Genomic DNA, 16671 nt, shown 5'->3' with positions numbered 1-16671 from the left:
CACTTGGACAACCAACGTCACGCCACTCACCAAGAAGACACCGGTTCTTACCACGCACGTTCTTACCACATTCTACAGGGAAACCATTGAGAGCGGGCTGACTAGCTGCATCATTGTCTGGTATGGGGATTACAGTTCTGCTGATCGCAAGACCCTGCTGCTGTTAGTGAACACAGCTGAAAAGATCATTGGTGCCCCCCTCCCTTCCATCCTGGACATTTTCCATACATGATGCTCTAGCAAGGCTACCAGTGTTGTGAAGGATCCTACCCATCCCTCCAACAGTCTCCTTCAGCTCCTGCCATCAGGTAGTAGGTAGCGGAGTATCAAAACCCGGTCTGTCAGACTGTTTAACAGTTTTTTCCTCCAGGCTGTGAGAGCCCTCAACTCTAATCCCCTCTAAACTTGCTGCTACAAAGACTCAATAAGAAATATGTAGTGCTTGGGCAGTACACTACAAATCATCTTGAACTTCATACTGATTGCCCTGAAATATCTCTTTTGCACAATACCATGTACAGTAATTATGTAGATTATATATATAAGATCTACATAAATGGTTGTTTTTTTTTATTGCTCCTTTTCATAATGCAAGGTTCAGAATCAACCACAACACACAACAACTCATTACCCATGCAATATCACCAGAACAACTTAAAATATTTTCTTACTTAAAATTCACTATCATTTTCCTTTAAACAATAGAATGCATTATTCTTTGACACTGAAGTAATCAGTAAGGAATGCTTTTCTAATGTAGAAAATTGTTTTCCGTCACAGCAGCATCTTGCTAGGCAGAACGATAACCAGTAACTTAGAAAACATCTTATTAAAATGTTAGCCTCAGCTAATTGACTTCAGCCTCCTTATTTTACCATCAGAATGTATTTGCTGTAATTAAAGGACCACCGTCACAAGAAATATTCCGTAGAATTCATAAAACGTTTTTAGGCACTCATTATAAATCTGAAATATTGATATTATTCGAATAAATTAGCACCTAAATTACTTTTTTATCTCACATGTGTTTGGTTATATTTCTCTCATCGTTTACATGCAGACCAAGTTACCTGGCAAAATTGACAGTGACAGGTCTTAGAACAAAGTAAAACGCCACCAGGGCTGCTTACAATGGTTAACCTTTATTCAATTTGTTTAAACCTTAAACTCTTCAAACTGCTCTAGCATTCCTTTTAGAGTTGTACAGTTCATCCTAACTCCTGTCACTGTCAGTTTTGCTGGACAGCTTGCTCTGCATCTAAATTTGGGGGAAAACACAAAAAAAGATTTTACATATATATATATATATATATATATATATATATTTGTATATATAATAAACTATCTTTTTGTGTGTGTATATATATATATATATATATATATATATATATCACGTACAGGTTTTTTAAAATACATTATTTCTAAGGGGTCATTTAATCACCTCAATACACGGCACTTTCCCCCCTTCCTGCCCAAGCCAATTTTCAGCTTTTAGCGCTGTCGCTTTTTAAATGACAATTGTGTGGTCATGCAACCCTGTACCCAAACAAATTTTTTATCATTTTGTTCCCACAAATAGAGCTTTCTTTTAGTGGTATTTGATCACCACTGGGGTTTTTATTTTTTGATAAACAAATAAAAAAAGACCGAAAATTTGGAAATAAAAAATTTCTTTGTCAGATAATTTTTGGAGTATAAGTCTGACAGGTGGGATGGTAGCTGGATGCCTAGGTAAGTTATGGCGTCATATTGCCAGGGAAATGGGAAGTGTTGCTTACAACGGGAGACCACATCCTCTGGTAAAGTCACATTTGTTGCATATGGTTTGGAAAAGTGGATCTTTAAGTGGGATATGGACTGGAAGAAAGCAAAATCCTCCAGCAGAATAGGCAATATAGTGTGGGGCTTCAAGAGATGTCATCCACAAATACCTGCAATCTGCAACTAAAATACCCTTAATGTCAGCATTTGCTCTTAGTCTACTTAGGAACGGTCCAAGTGTTAAAACAAAAATTATGGGCGATAGAGGGCATTCCTGTCTCGTCCCATTATGGATGGAAAAGGCATTCGACAGGACACCATTAACCTGTCCTTTTGCGGATGCGGAAGCATACGGGGGACATAAAAAAAGTAGACATGTGATTATGGATTCCGGCTATGCTGCCATATAGTCCCAGGACACCCTGTGGAATGCCTTTTCCTCATCCAAGGACAAGAAAAAACCCTGATGTTTTGTGGAAGACAGCCAATTGTGTCGGTTTAGTGCCTTAAAGATGTTGTTCCGGACTTCTCGGCTGGGGACAAAGCTGATTTGGTCATAAGCGACCAGGGTAGGGAGTAGAGGTAAAAGCCAATTGGCCAGGATCTTGAGCTGAGCATTTAAAAGGGAAATGGGCTGATAATTGGCCACAGAGGTAGGGTCTTTGCCCTCCATTGAGATAACAATAATGTGAGCTTCTAACATTCCAAAAGGAAAAGCATCCTCTGAAAACAGAGAGTTAAAAGCACAAATGAAGTGGGGTGTCTCTGAAGTGGTCCTATAATATGCTCTGTAAACCAATCAGTGCTCTTGATATATGGGTTTAGGACAATACTGCGCTAAAAAAACTTGCATAATTTGAGAGTGCGTCATCTGATTTTCTAACGGACCGACAGCAGGGGCTAAGATATACAATTTGGAGTAAAACTGTTTAGATTGAGTCACTATGTCCTCTATAGTTTCTAATGTCTGGCTTTCCGCGACTGAAGGGCCGTGGCCAAAAGCTTACCACTTTTATTGCCCTGTTCATATCTGGGATAGGGTGAATTTGCACTTTACCTTCTGGCCCAGCTAGTCCAAGAGGAGTGTGCGGGTGCGAAGCAACTCCTGTAAGGTTTGTGGGGAGAGCGTTTATAAAAAAGTTCAAGGCTCGCAACCCGCGCAAGAAGCTCAGAGATAAGCTTCTGCTTTTCCTTAGTTATGGTTGAACCTATATTTAAGAGTATTCCCCTCACCACACATTTGTGCGGCTCCCATTGCACTAAAAGCGAAACATCAGGGATATAATTTTCCTGGAAAAAATCGCAGAAGCATGTACGGATCTGTCATTCCCTGCTCTGGTTAGTGAGGAGAGTGAAGTCTACATTGTCTTATTTTTAATAGGAGGGCAATGCCGATTGCATGTCTCTTTTTGCAGAAAACGCATTTTTTTCTCAGTAGAACTCTCCAATGGCAGTTTATAAAAGTAAAACACACTTTGGACGCCTAGATAACCCCTCAGACAGAATGATTATCTCTATATATAGTCCACACTCACTGCGGCTAAATTAGTCCTTTTTTCTTTTTCTCTTCAATATTCGGATGAAATTGCAGGTTTGAGCACTGCTTTTACTTCCATCTTCCATAATGCTTCCACCACTAATACACAGCTAGGACACAGGAGCTATTCCCTGAGCTACCCTACACTGACCCACTTGCAAATAGTGCTGTTCCACTAACACATGCCCCCAAATACCAAACCACTGAAAAAACACCCTGAGGCAAACACCCAAGGAAGGAATGGAGATAGGGGACCCCCACACCTTTAAAGGTTCTTTGCTACATCTTGACCTTGTCTCTCCCACTAAAGTTTACCAAAGTAATACAGGTCCTGTACTCCAATTGGTAGTTTTTGCTGTCCCAATCAGATAAAAGAATGTCTGTTACTGCTGGTTCAAGGTCATTGTGTAGAAAGCCATATACCCTAGTAAGCAAGTGAGAAATGTAATAGATGTTGCCTTAGTTTAAAAGTGTATAAAGTGGTTGGAAAAAAAATAATTGTAATTGCTGAATGACCTGTTGGGATATTTTACTAAAAATATAAACTGATGTCCTTGAATTTCAGTGTGCCCCAACTACACATTGACACAGAATAAAAATAATGCTATAGAAGGTAGGAGAAAAGCAAGGAAAAAAAATAATACATCATCCCCAAAGAGTCAGACCCAGAGTAGATGCCAGACATATGCTATGTTGTCAAAAGTATTGGTACACCTGCCTTCACACACATTAACTTTAATGACATCCCAGTCATAGTCTGTAGAGTTCATAATTCAGTTGGCCCACCCTTCGCAGCTATAACAGCTTAAACTCATCTGGGAAGGCTGTCTACAAGGTTTAGGAGTGTGTCTATGGTTTGACCATTCTACCAGAAGTGCATTTGTGAGGTCAGGCACTGATGTTGGACAAGGAGGCCTGGCTCGCAGTCTCCACTCTAATTCATCCCAAAGGCGTTCTTTTGGGTTGAGGTCAGGATTCTGTGCAGGCCAGTCAAGTTCCTCTACCCCAAACTCCCTCATCCATGTCTTTATGGACCTTGCTTTGTGCACTGATCCAAATCATTTGGTGAAGGAGGGATTATGGTGTGAGGCTGAAGCTGTTATAGCTGCAAAGGGTGGGCCAACTCAATATAACCTTACACACTAAGACTGGGATGCCATTAACCCTTTCATGACTAAGCCTATTTTTGAAATTTGGTGTTTACAAGTTAAAATTCGTATTTTTTGCTAGAAAATTACTTAGAACCCCCAAACATTATATATATATATATATATATATATATATATATATATATATTTTAGCAGAGAATCTAGAGAATAAAATGGAGATTGTTGCAATATTTTATATCACACGGTATTTGTGCAGCGGTGTTTTAAATGCAAATTTTTGGAAAAGGGACACTTTCATGAATTTTAAAAAATCCAAACAGTAAAGTTACCCCAATTTTTTTGTATAATATGAAAGATGATGTTACGCCGAGTAAATAGATACCAAACATGTTATGCTTTATAATTGCACGCACTTGTGGAATGGCGACAAACTACAGTACCTACGAATTTCCATATGCGACGCTTTAAATTTTTTTTACGGTTACCAGGTTAGAGTTACAGAGGAGGTCTATTGCTAGAATTATGGCTCTCACTCTGATGATCACGGTGATACCTCACATGTGTGATTTGAACACCGTTTACATATGTGTGCGCGACTTCCGTATGCGTTTTCTTTGCTGCGCGAGCTCGCGGGGAGCGGGGCGCTTTAAAAAAAAAAATTTTTATTTCTTATTTATTTTATTTATTTTAAAATTCATAAATTGTGTTTAAAAAAATTTTTTTTGATGACTTTTATTGCTGTCACAAGGAATGTAAACATCCCTTGTGACAGTAATAGGTGATGACAGGTACTCTTTATGGAGAGATCGGGGGTCTAAAAGACCCCCTATCCCTCCTTTACACTTCAAAGTATTCAGATCTCTGAAAATGGCGATTCTGAATACTGTGTACTTTTTTAAAAACGGCGCCATTGGCAGCCGAGTAAACAGGGAGTGACGTCATGACGTCGCTTCCACGTTTACAATTTGAAGGCTAACTTCCTATTTAGGCTAAAAACACAGTGTCTTTCTGCACTAAAATTCCAACCAGTGTTGTAAGCCCTGTCTGTTGGACTACAAAAGTCTGCAGTTTATTTCTATCCCAACAGAACAATGCTCCTGATTTGTCACCCAAGAGCCTCCCCAATCATTGCATGTAAAGAAAAGGCATGTGGGGACTTGCTATAGAGGTGCAGAGAGAAGTTTGGGGGTTAGTTTGGGTAGAGCCTGGCTATACGGTACACTTTACTTCTACACAATGAAAGTTCTCTGATGAAAGTGCTTATTTTGTGTGAATTTAGAAAATAGAGATAAACAAACAAATGCATTTCCTACTGTAATTTTCTCCTGTCTCTTTACCTTAAACTGCAATCTGAAAATACAGAATGTGCATTTAAGACACAATATTACTGTGCACTCAAGTGATAACAGTAAAACAGGCCTATGGCAATATACAGACAATATACTTTCTCATCAACATTTCCTGATCCTCACAAAATGACATATGCCTTCTCAGATATAGTTATTTGTTAACTGCACTTGTTCACTTTTGTATTTTATTCAGATAGACTGGAGAACATTTTGTCCTTCATTTCATTTTCATTGAAGAAAGCAATGAGCCTGTTCATGGCAATAGATGTTTGCTTCTTTTGAGTATAAACACAGACTTCAAAATGTTGTCCTACACTTGGATAACAGGTTTACAATTTAAAGATGAACTATGTCCCTGAATAAACATAAGCAAATCAATCCACTGGGTCTGACATTTGTAGAGGATTGGACTGATTCACAGCCAGTAGACTGCCATAAATAATGTCCAAACTGGCAACCAGTCCTGCGGATCTAGAGCAATTATTTTCCCTGTTTTGTTTTTAAAATGAGAAATGCTAGTGACCACTTCCCAAATGACACCAGCTTAACACAGGCCACAAGTATGAGAACTGGCACCTAGAAAGGAACACCCAACACATCACTTTTGGTGCCACTTTAAAGGTGGTGTGGCAGTGCAAGAAAAGTATATGTAAAGTAGGGTATATTTAAAAGCATACTTTTGTTATAGTCGGATAGGTTGCTAACCTTTTCTTAGGAGAGGAATCTTTAATAAAATAGAGTTAAAAAAGGCAGATATTTTAAGAAAGCACATTAGCTTTAGATATGGGTCTTTTGATATAGTTAAAATGAATGTGAAGCCAAAACATTTCTTTTAGCTTTGGATGGAGTGCAGAAGGATTTCTCCATTGTTATTACTGTCTGCTTACCTGCTGGGCAGAGTCAACCCTCCCTCTTGGTCCTGGAGACCATTGACACCAGTAAAGAGAGTAATGGGAAATCCAAATTTTTTGAAACAGATGGTGAGAGCAAACCTCCATTGGGGGCATCTGTTCTGGTGACAACTGTCTAAAAAGGGATATCATCTCCCTTCGGAGAGACTTCTTACTCCTTGCTATGCCTATAGTAGTGAAGGGAATTCTCCCTGATAGAACACAAACAGAACAAAAATACCTTTCAGGGATCTTAATCATTCCTAACCCTATCCAAAACTAAAAACACATACGTTTTGGCTTGACACAGACTTTAACATGTAGAAAAGAAAGTATTCTTTCACGTGACCTGACCTTATTTCCTAAAGTTAACAGCACATAGACTTTATAGGTACCACACTATACCACTAGAGATAATATTAAAAAGTATTTTTTTATACAGTATATACCAAAGATGCCTGATAAAAATTATTATTATTATTGGGACACCTACCTTTACATACACATGAACTTTAATGGCATCCCAGTCTTGGCCCATAGGGTTTAATATTGAGTTAGCCCACCCTTTGCAGCGATAACAGCTTCAACTCTTCTGGGAAGGCTGTCCACAAGGTTTAGGAGTGTGTCCATGGGAGTGTTCAACCATTCTTCCAGATGTGCATTTCATGCTCTAATTCATCCCAAAGGTGTTCTAACAGGTTGAGGTCAGGACTCTGTGCAGGCCAGTCAAGTTCCTCCACCCCAAACTCGCTCATCCATATCTTTATGGACCTTGGTTTGTGCATTAGTGCACAGTCATGGTGGGACAGGAAGGGGCCATCCCCACACTGTTCCCACAAAGTTGGGAGCATGAAATTGTACAAAATGTCTTGGTATGCTGATGCCTTAAGTGTTCCCTTCACTGGAAGTAAGGGGCTAAGCCCAACACCTGAAAAACAACACCACACCATAATCCCCCCTCCATCATATGATTTGGACCAGTGCCTAAAACAAGGTCCAAAAAGACATGGATTGGCGTGGAGGAATTGGTTGGCCTGGACTGAATCCAGGCCTCAACCCGATAGAACACCTTTGGGATGAATTAGAGCGGAGACTGCGAGCCAGGCCTTCTTCTCCACATCATTTCCTGATCTCACAAATGCGCTTCTGGAAGAATGGTCAAACATTCCTATAGACACACTCCTAAACCTTGTGGAAAGCCTTGCCAGAAGAGTTGAAGCTGTTATAGCTGCAAAGGGCGGGCCAACTCAATATTGAACCCTACGGCTTAAGACTGGGATGCCATTAAAGATGATGTTTGTGTAAAGTTAGGCATCCCAATACTTTTGGTAATATAGTGTATATTTTGTGTAATAAAAGTTACTTTTAATCCTTCCTGCTGGCCGTACGCATATATGCGTATCTAAAGATAAACAGAGCTGCGTCGAGAGCGTGCGCTCTGCACGCTCCCGGCATACTTACTGGCGACTAACAGAAAGCTCCCGATCTCTACTTGCTATCAGGAGCTTTCTGATTATGTGATCGCTGTGACAGCCAATCACAGTGGTCACATGATCAGAAACCATGCCCCACCTCCTGCCATCTGAAACCCTTTAAAGGGCTGGGAAAAGAAAAGATTGGGAAAAGGCTAGAATGTCTGTCTGATTTTAATTATATCAGTGTGACTGTAACAGACTTTCCCTTACCTCCAGTGTAATAAAACAGTTAACAGGACAGAAAATTAGGGATATCATTCTTATGGAGCCATTGATAGCAGGTAAAAAATAAAGAAGGTCCACTCATTTCTCACTGTATCTAAAACTAAACAAAAAAGTTTAGATTAGATATACACTTGTTATAACTTTCTTGAAGGAGCTAAGTACAGATTTGATTTATGGTGGTTTCACTAAATGAAACTTCTAGAGATTCATTATGGTAACCGAAGATTAGAATTCTAGATGAATGTATTGCCAGTATAAAATACTGTTTTAATGTGTTATAGTATATAAGTGAAACCCTTTAGACAGGCCTTTAATGTAGTATCGCATGAAATGCATTTAGCTGCTACAATTAATTTTTGATAGAGAAATGTTACACATTTTATCCACCCTTGGAAATGAAGTAAAAAGGAATACTCAATGATCAAGCTAGAGGCAAAAATATATGAAAATATTCCTCAATTTGATTACAATTATAGCTATTTCTCATCTAACACTAAATCAAAGTTTTGAGAAATGAAAAAGGAAGCTCAATGCAGTATCTGGACAGTTTTACTGACAATTTGCATTTAATAATCTTTGATTGGACTCTGCCCCCTACTTGGAAGATGATGTTCAGTAAATAGAGCATAGAATTCTTCATAATTATCATGAGAACAAAGAACTGTTTTATGGAATTGCTATTTTCCAGGAGGTCGTAACTCCAGCTGCCGTTTTCAGTGAACCTCTGTGGATTCTTATTTAAATCTGTAATCTTTGATGTAAAATATTTCTTCATAATTCATATGTCTGCATGGTTTTTCTGCAAGATTGATGCTGTATTTGCCAGTACCAAACCCACAGCAACACATTACACTTCACATTTCATTAGTTTATAACAGTTGAAACAATGCAAGTTGGTTGCTCTTTAGGACATTGCACTTTCATGTTGTTGTATGACTTAGAAAGTAAGGCCACAAACACCTATATTTAAATATAATACTGTCACTGGTGGCATCCAACTCAGTGATATGAGAACAGGCCTAAAGAATCTCTGATAAAAATAAATTTCCACAAACCACTAATGCTCTGATTCACAATATTCATCCCCGCTCTTACCTGCAGCTTCAATATTTCTGAAAAACACCTTTCTGTAGTTCAAATGTATGATGTAGGGTTATCTGTCTAATAAATCTTGCAAGACAAGGACAGCTGTAAGTTGGATATTGACTAATCAATAGGGGTGAGTGAATCTGCCTGAGTGCAAATAGCCTCATAAATCTTATTCAAAGTTCAAAGTTTGCAAACTTTGCAGTAAACCACATTAAAGTCCATGGATGATGAATCTTGTTATTCAATTCTTGCTATTTGTAGGGCTAATAAGCAAGCTATTGCCTAAAAAAGCATGAGAGCCAGCCAGACATTGCATTGGGGATGTAGCAATGCCGACATTAACTACTCTGGCTTGCTTTTAGGCACTGCGTTACTTTAACTGACATTATTTTTTACTTCCTGCTATAAAACACATCCAATACAAAAATGTAAAAAATCGAATTTCTTCATAAATTTAGGCAAATATGTATTCTGCTAGATATTTTGTATAAAAAAATCCCAATAAGCATATGATGATTGGTTTCCACAAAAGTTATAGCATCTACAAACTATGGTATATATACACTGGATTTTATTTATTTTTTTATACTGGTAATTGCGGCGATCAGTGACTTATAGCGGGACTGCAATATGGCGGCGGTCAATCTGACACTAAGTGACACTTTTGACACTTTGCGGGAACCAGTGGCACTAACACAGTGATTATTGCTAAAAATATGCACTGTCATTGTACTAATGACACTGGTTGGAAAGGGGTTAAACATCTAGTGTTTTCAAAGAGTTAAATGTGTGCCTAACCAGTGTGCTGTGTTTACTAAGGAATAAGCTGGATTTTATCCCCTGCTCTGCAGGGAAACAAAATCAACCACATCCCTGCTGACAGAACAGAGCTCTGTCTTGTTTACATAGGCAGAGCTCTGTTCTGTGCTCTTCCTCGCTGATCAGCGGGTGCTGACGGACATCCATTGACTGGCACCCACTGATTGGCTTGTGCTGTGTTTAACTGCAGCACAGCCATAGTGCCGGCAGCGTGCGTGCGCCCCTTACATGTAAGTGCCGGATCACGTACTCAGTACATGATCCGGCACAGGAGAGCCACTCTGCCGCCATAATCATATGTGAGTCGGTCAGCAAGTGGTTAAAGAAAACATGTAGTCCCCTTGCACAGTATTGTCAATTCTCCCTACACACTGCAATTTGCATAGGACTTTTTACTAGAGCTTAGTGAATGAGCTGAAGCTCTGCAGACTTTCATCATCCAATCATGTGCAAGCAAAAATGCTTTTTTTTAATTTTACTTGCATGTGATTGGATATTCTTTGCAAAGTAAAACTTCACCACATTCACTAAGCTCTATGGAAAATTTTGCCTTGCAATGTGTTAATTCTCTTAGGGTCCTTTCACACTGGGGCGGTTTGCAGGCGCTATTGCGCTAATAATAGCGCCTGCAAACCGACCTGAAAGTGCCGCTGCTTTAATTCCAGTGTGAAAGCCCTGCTAGCAGCATCTTCGGAGCGGTGAAGGAGCAGAGTGTATACCGCTCCTTCACCGCTCCTGCCCATTGAAATCAATGGGACGGCGCGGCAATACCACCGGCAAAGCACCTCTGCAGAGGCGCTTTGCGGTGGTTTTAACCCTTTCTCGGCCGCTAGCGGGGGGGTAAAACCCCCCCGCTAGCGGCCGCATACCGACGGTAAAGCTTTACCGCCGACGCCGCCCCCACCCCAGTGTGAAAGGGCCCTTACAAAGTGAACAGCCTATTTAAATTAACCTCTGCGGCTGCTGTGAGCCTACACTTTTATAAAAATGAGACTGCGTTATCCATTCCTTCAAGTTATCAGCTCTTGTGACTCCGTTGACCAGGGACAAAAGCTTTGCACTCCATTATAGGTTGTTCTTTATTTTTGGCAGCAAACCTGCAAAGTTTTCAATCAACCGTGAACAGTTGCCAAACTTCCCTAATCCTGGAAATTCACTGCAAACCCATTGTAGTGGCAAACCTGAACCTTATACCTGCTAAAACTATGCATGACATGTGAGCTTTACACTTTTTAAAGAGGACCTGAACTGCAGAAGCTGTTCGCAAAATAGGAAAGTAGAGAGCAACTAGTCAGTAGGAGGTGGTCTCCCTGCACCTCATCTTTTCTAATTTTTGTATTACAATGCCTTTTCCTACACTCTGTTCTTGCGTTAAGGTGGCCATCTTGATAGAGGAGCAAGGCTTTGCTTCCTCACATCAGAGCTGCATCTCTGATGGCTTTTGATCGGATGACTGGTGATAGCAGAAGGTCAGAGAGCACAGAATGAATAAATCAGAAGCAGGACAATATAGTAAATTTGCTTCATATCCTCATGTAGAGCTTCTTCTAGGCAAGGAGAACAGTAAGCAGCAAAGTAGTGACATCACCAACTCTCAATTCATATCTTGTGAGACTAGGTAGAAATAAGAGGCAGCAGGCACAGTAAGGCACAGGAATGGCACTGCTATTTTCAAGAGGAACTCAAGACAAGTACATTTTCCAGATAATATGTAAAGCCTGTGCTAAAACTTCTATGAATGAAATGTGATCTGCCCATTCTTCGTTCATTCATATTTTTTTATTCATAGAAGCTATAGTACAGCTTCTATGAATGGAGGAGGGGCAGAAAGTGCGGGCATAGTCTGAAATCTTAATAGGTGTGTATGACAGATCCCTCAGCTTTATTATTCCCTGCGCCAGCAGAATATTATGGTGGCAGGGATGAGGTGGGGTGGGAAATCAAAGAAGAAAGATTTCTAATACTGCTGGAGCCAGCAGCACAAGGGGCACATCCCATTGATAGTAAGTTTTGTCCCTTGTGCTGATTTTTTTTTACATTTTTGATCAACCGTGGGCTTTAAGCACAGTTAACTTTCTGAGTAAATCTTCACTTTTTGAAATCAGGGTCAAATGGTGTAATATTAAATCCCTTCCCCTTTTTGGCAAACAAAGTAATTATCTCACTCTTAATGTTAATCAATGATCTCTTTGAAGATATTAAGCAATTGTTCTTTCACCTATTAAAGTGCAGAATATACCAAAGATATATATGAATATGCTTATGTACTGTACCTAGATATTACATTGCATGCATATTTAGTGTGACTTTTAATATCATTAAAATTCATCTATATTTTAGGATTCTCTGTCAATCCTCCAAATACAAGAGCAAACAGTCTATGAGATATCTTGTTATTAAACAGACTATGGAAACTCTGAATAAATTAACCTGAATTTACATAGAAACACCAGATGAGAGCCACTTAATCAGGAGTTTGCCTCTATACCAACGGCTGTGATTAGCGATGAGAGAGGAGGAACCACTTCACTTGAAATCCTGAATGTGATTTGTGTAATTTGAAATTCGCCTACTGGGCCAATTGCCACTTCAACTGAAAGGCAGAATTCACCCTTTTTATACTTGGAGCCATCTTGGGCAAACTGGAAATGTCCTTGAAGTATTTTAAAGGGCAACAGCAGTTTGTGTCATCTGTCGACTTCCAATACATTCACAAAGATTTCACAAACAACATTAAAGTGAAACTAAACTATTTTTAATCCTTATGTTGCTAGCATTAGTAAATTTATAGGAAAGTATGTTATATTTACTTGTTTTAATTTTTTTTAGTTTTTTTTTACATTTCTTTAGTTATTTCCTGGCTCTGGCCTGGGTCAAAATTATGCCATAAATCCCAGGAATCTGTCATTTCTTTTTCATTCATTTGGAGAAATGGACTTTCTCAGCTAAGCACACCCTCCTGCCTGCATGCCTAAGTGAAGGGAAGATGGGTTTCAGGAAGTATATGCTACATGAATCATCTACCCTTCCCAAGATGGATGTGGCTACAAATGCTAGGGGGTGTTTTCAAAGTGCCTTCTCAAGGCATGGAGACATGTATGAATGAGTGAGTTTACTTTGAATATTAAAAATGATTTAAATAGCATTTTCCGTTTGTGGTGGTCAGATATAATTAAAGAATAACTCCACTTTCGTTGAAAAAAAAAACAATCCCCTCTAGTGGATCAATGTTCATTGCAAGGAATTTTTAAAAACATTCCTACCTGTTTCTGCTCTGAAGAGATAGCTCTTTGTTAGATCATACCTTGTGTAGGACTGATTCTGAATGGGGGTGACTTTTTCATTTTTGAGCAGCTAATGCATTTGCAGGGCTCTGATGAGGAGAGCAGTAGGGTCTGCATTCCTTTAGAAGTGGTCAACTCTTTAGAAGCATCTCACTAAAACAGTTTTTTTTTTGTTGCAGAGGATACCTGAGATCTGACTTGTATCTTGGTGCAAACTTCAGTGAAAATCAGTGGGCTAATTACACAATCATGAAATGACATCTCTGGGGGGTTCCATACACCAACTGTGTAATAAATGCCTCCAGGTTGCCATATTGCATTGAGTTTTATAGAAAGTTCAGCACTGCAAATTGAAAAGGAAATATAATGTTAATAACAATAAATTACAATGTGGCTATTGTAATTGCAATATTATTATTATTATTGCAATTGTTTTCCCATAAAAGTGGAGTTACCCTTTAAGTTCCAGGAATACTTTCAGGATTATGACACTGTAACAAGCTATGGTGCTATGAAAAGTAGAGTCGACCAAAGCAACCATATTTAGTACATTCTGGTATTATCACTATAAATTTAATAAGTCCATGTTATTTCTTTTTATTAACTTGAACAAAATACTTATGGTTTCAAAAACTTAGATCGGTGGAAAAACTACAAGATCAGATTTCTCCAAACTACAACAGTTCCAAAAGAAAAAAATAGGCATGGTATGACAGTTTTCATATCTGACTGTTTTAGCTGCATCAGGAAATAATCTCATGTCTGTAGGAGACCTCTGACCTCTCTGGCCACTGGCTAGAGTGACATTCAATCAAGCAGGTTAAAAATCATATCCTGATGAATATGGTTCCCGTGTGAAAATTTTGTGAAAATTTTGTCAGCACTACTCATCTCCTTTCCAAAAAATGGTGGTGTCTGAAAGTAGTCCAATGGTGCATGCATATCAGTCTGTTCTTGACTTAAAAATATTTATGTTTCAAAAGTTTTTATTGTATTTCAAAGAATAAACATGGTATACCAATGCATGAGACAAGATATACAGCAGTACAATGTCAAATGAAGAAGATCTATAGATTTGTCGACTAAAAAATATTTAATGATCCATACTGCAAGTGATGAGCAAGTCATCTAATTTTCCGGCAGTCAACAAGCATTTTTGTTATTGAAGATACCAGTGTAGCTTTATTAGTAACAAGCATTAGGCTTTATTTGCCAGGCTCTAAAATAAATGAAGTGTTTATTTGGAAATATTTACATATTTCCTCCCTTGCCTCTTTCATAGCAGGAAACAATAAACAGATCTCATAGTCAGACAGTAGCTCTTTACTGGCAAATTACAGCAGTGATCAAAAATCAGGTCAAACTTTAGCAAAGCTGGTGCCCTCTTAACCACTGCACAAGTCCAGCCCTGCCCACGGGTCCCGCAGACTCAATGTCCGCCGGGGGGCACGCAATCGCCTTGTACACAGACAGAACGGGGAACTGCCTATGTAAACAAGGCATTTCCCCCGTTCTACCTAGTGACATGACAGAGATCTTCTGTTCCCAGTGATCAGGAACAGTGATCTCTGTCATGTTCCTGGCGGACCATCCCCCCTACAGTTAGAACACGCCGAGAGAACACACTTAACCCCTTGAACGCCCCCTAGTGTTAACCCCTTTCTTGCCAGTGTCATTTTTACATTGATCAGTGCATTTTTATAGCACTGATCAATGTAATAATGTCACTGGTCCCCAAAAAGTGTCATTTGAGGTGAGATTTGTCCGCCGCAATGTCGCAATCCAGCTAAAAATTACAGATCGCTACCATTACCAGTAAAAACAATTTAAAAAAAAGTCCCTAAATCTATCCTGTAGTTTGTACACGCAATAACTTTTGCGCAAACCAATCAATATACACTTATTGAGATTTTTTTTACCATAAATATGTAGAAGAATATATATCGGCCTAAACTGATGGATAAATTAGTTGTTTTATATATTTTTTTGCATATGTATTATAGCAGTAAAAAAAAAATCTTTTTTTTCAAAATTGTTGATCTTTTTTTGTTTAAAAAAAACCGCAGAGGTGATCAAATATCACCAAAATAAAGCTCTATTTGTGGGTAATAAAAGAACGTAATTTTTGTTTGGGTAAAGCATCGCACGACCTTGCAATTGTCAGTTAAAGCGAACGCAGTGCCGTATCACAAAAAATCACCTGGTCATTAAGTGGTTAATGAGAAATCAGGGGTCCTAAAGACCACTAATGTCTCACCTGTCCTCCAATGAATCTAATGCCGTGCAGGCCACACTGCATTCGATTCTTCCCCAGCCACACAGGCTTAGATTCTTCACCAGCCACAGGGCAACTGACATGGAAAACCAGAAGTGATGTTTTCCACATTGCTTCTGGGTCAGCAAGAAGAAGGGGAAGATAGTGGACACATTTCTGCTTAATTCCCTGCTTAATTGCCTCCCCGCTATCTGGCAGCACCTGTCTTCAGGCCCCGGGTGCATGAATAGGCATGTGCAACCCGGGTAACATGCGGGGGACATCCTTTACTAGGGGGATGAAAGTGAATGGTTGGCAGCCACTGGATGACTTCCATCTGAAAGCCAGCAGTTGGATTCTCAAATATACACACGCTGTGCAAAACGTACATCTGTATGATGTACAGACGTAAAAGGGTTAACAGACCGAGTTGCGCAGTAAAAGTGGAAAGGGATGAGACAAAGCACTTAACACTGACAAGGCTGCTTTCAATGGCCAGCTTTTATTATTTTAGTTAAAATGTTAATTCCAAAAGAAAAAAAAAGGTTTCTGTAACTGCCTAAAAAGTGTTTTCTGGAGTTAGGTTTTCATCTGCTAATTTAAAACTACTAGTCCATCTAACACTAACCTAGATTGTGATGCTGGTCAAGGATGTCTCTGTTGCTCCTACATAGATAGATGAACCACCTTAACAGATAAAGTGTTTTACTGGCAGGTTTTACTAGATAAAAATAAAATTAATTAATTCATTAAAATAAACTAAATCCAGAAATTGAATGCAGCTACAACAGCTAAAGTTTTGTAAGATGCTAAATGAATTACCCTAAAAGTTCAAAGGGTTGGCTAGTGCATTACAGCTATGCTTGGCTGAAAACGATT

The 16671-nt window shown here is 39.1% G+C and overlaps 1 protein-coding gene across 2 annotated transcripts in view; it reads right to left on the bottom strand.

The window, feature by feature from the left end:
- Positions 1-16671, bottom strand: part of KCNMB2 (potassium calcium-activated channel subfamily M regulatory beta subunit 2) — an 846546-nt gene that overhangs the window by 767015 nt on the left and 62860 nt on the right. The gene's annotated exons all lie outside the window — the stretch shown is intronic.

The sequence above is a fragment of the Aquarana catesbeiana genome, linkage group LG04 (genome assembly GCF_042186555.1).
Source record: "Aquarana catesbeiana isolate 2022-GZ linkage group LG04, ASM4218655v1, whole genome shotgun sequence".
Lineage (NCBI taxonomy): Eukaryota > Metazoa > Chordata > Amphibia > Anura > Ranidae > Aquarana > Aquarana catesbeiana.
Note: the sequence above shows the minus strand (reverse complement) of the source record. Positions and strands in the feature narration are given on the sequence as shown.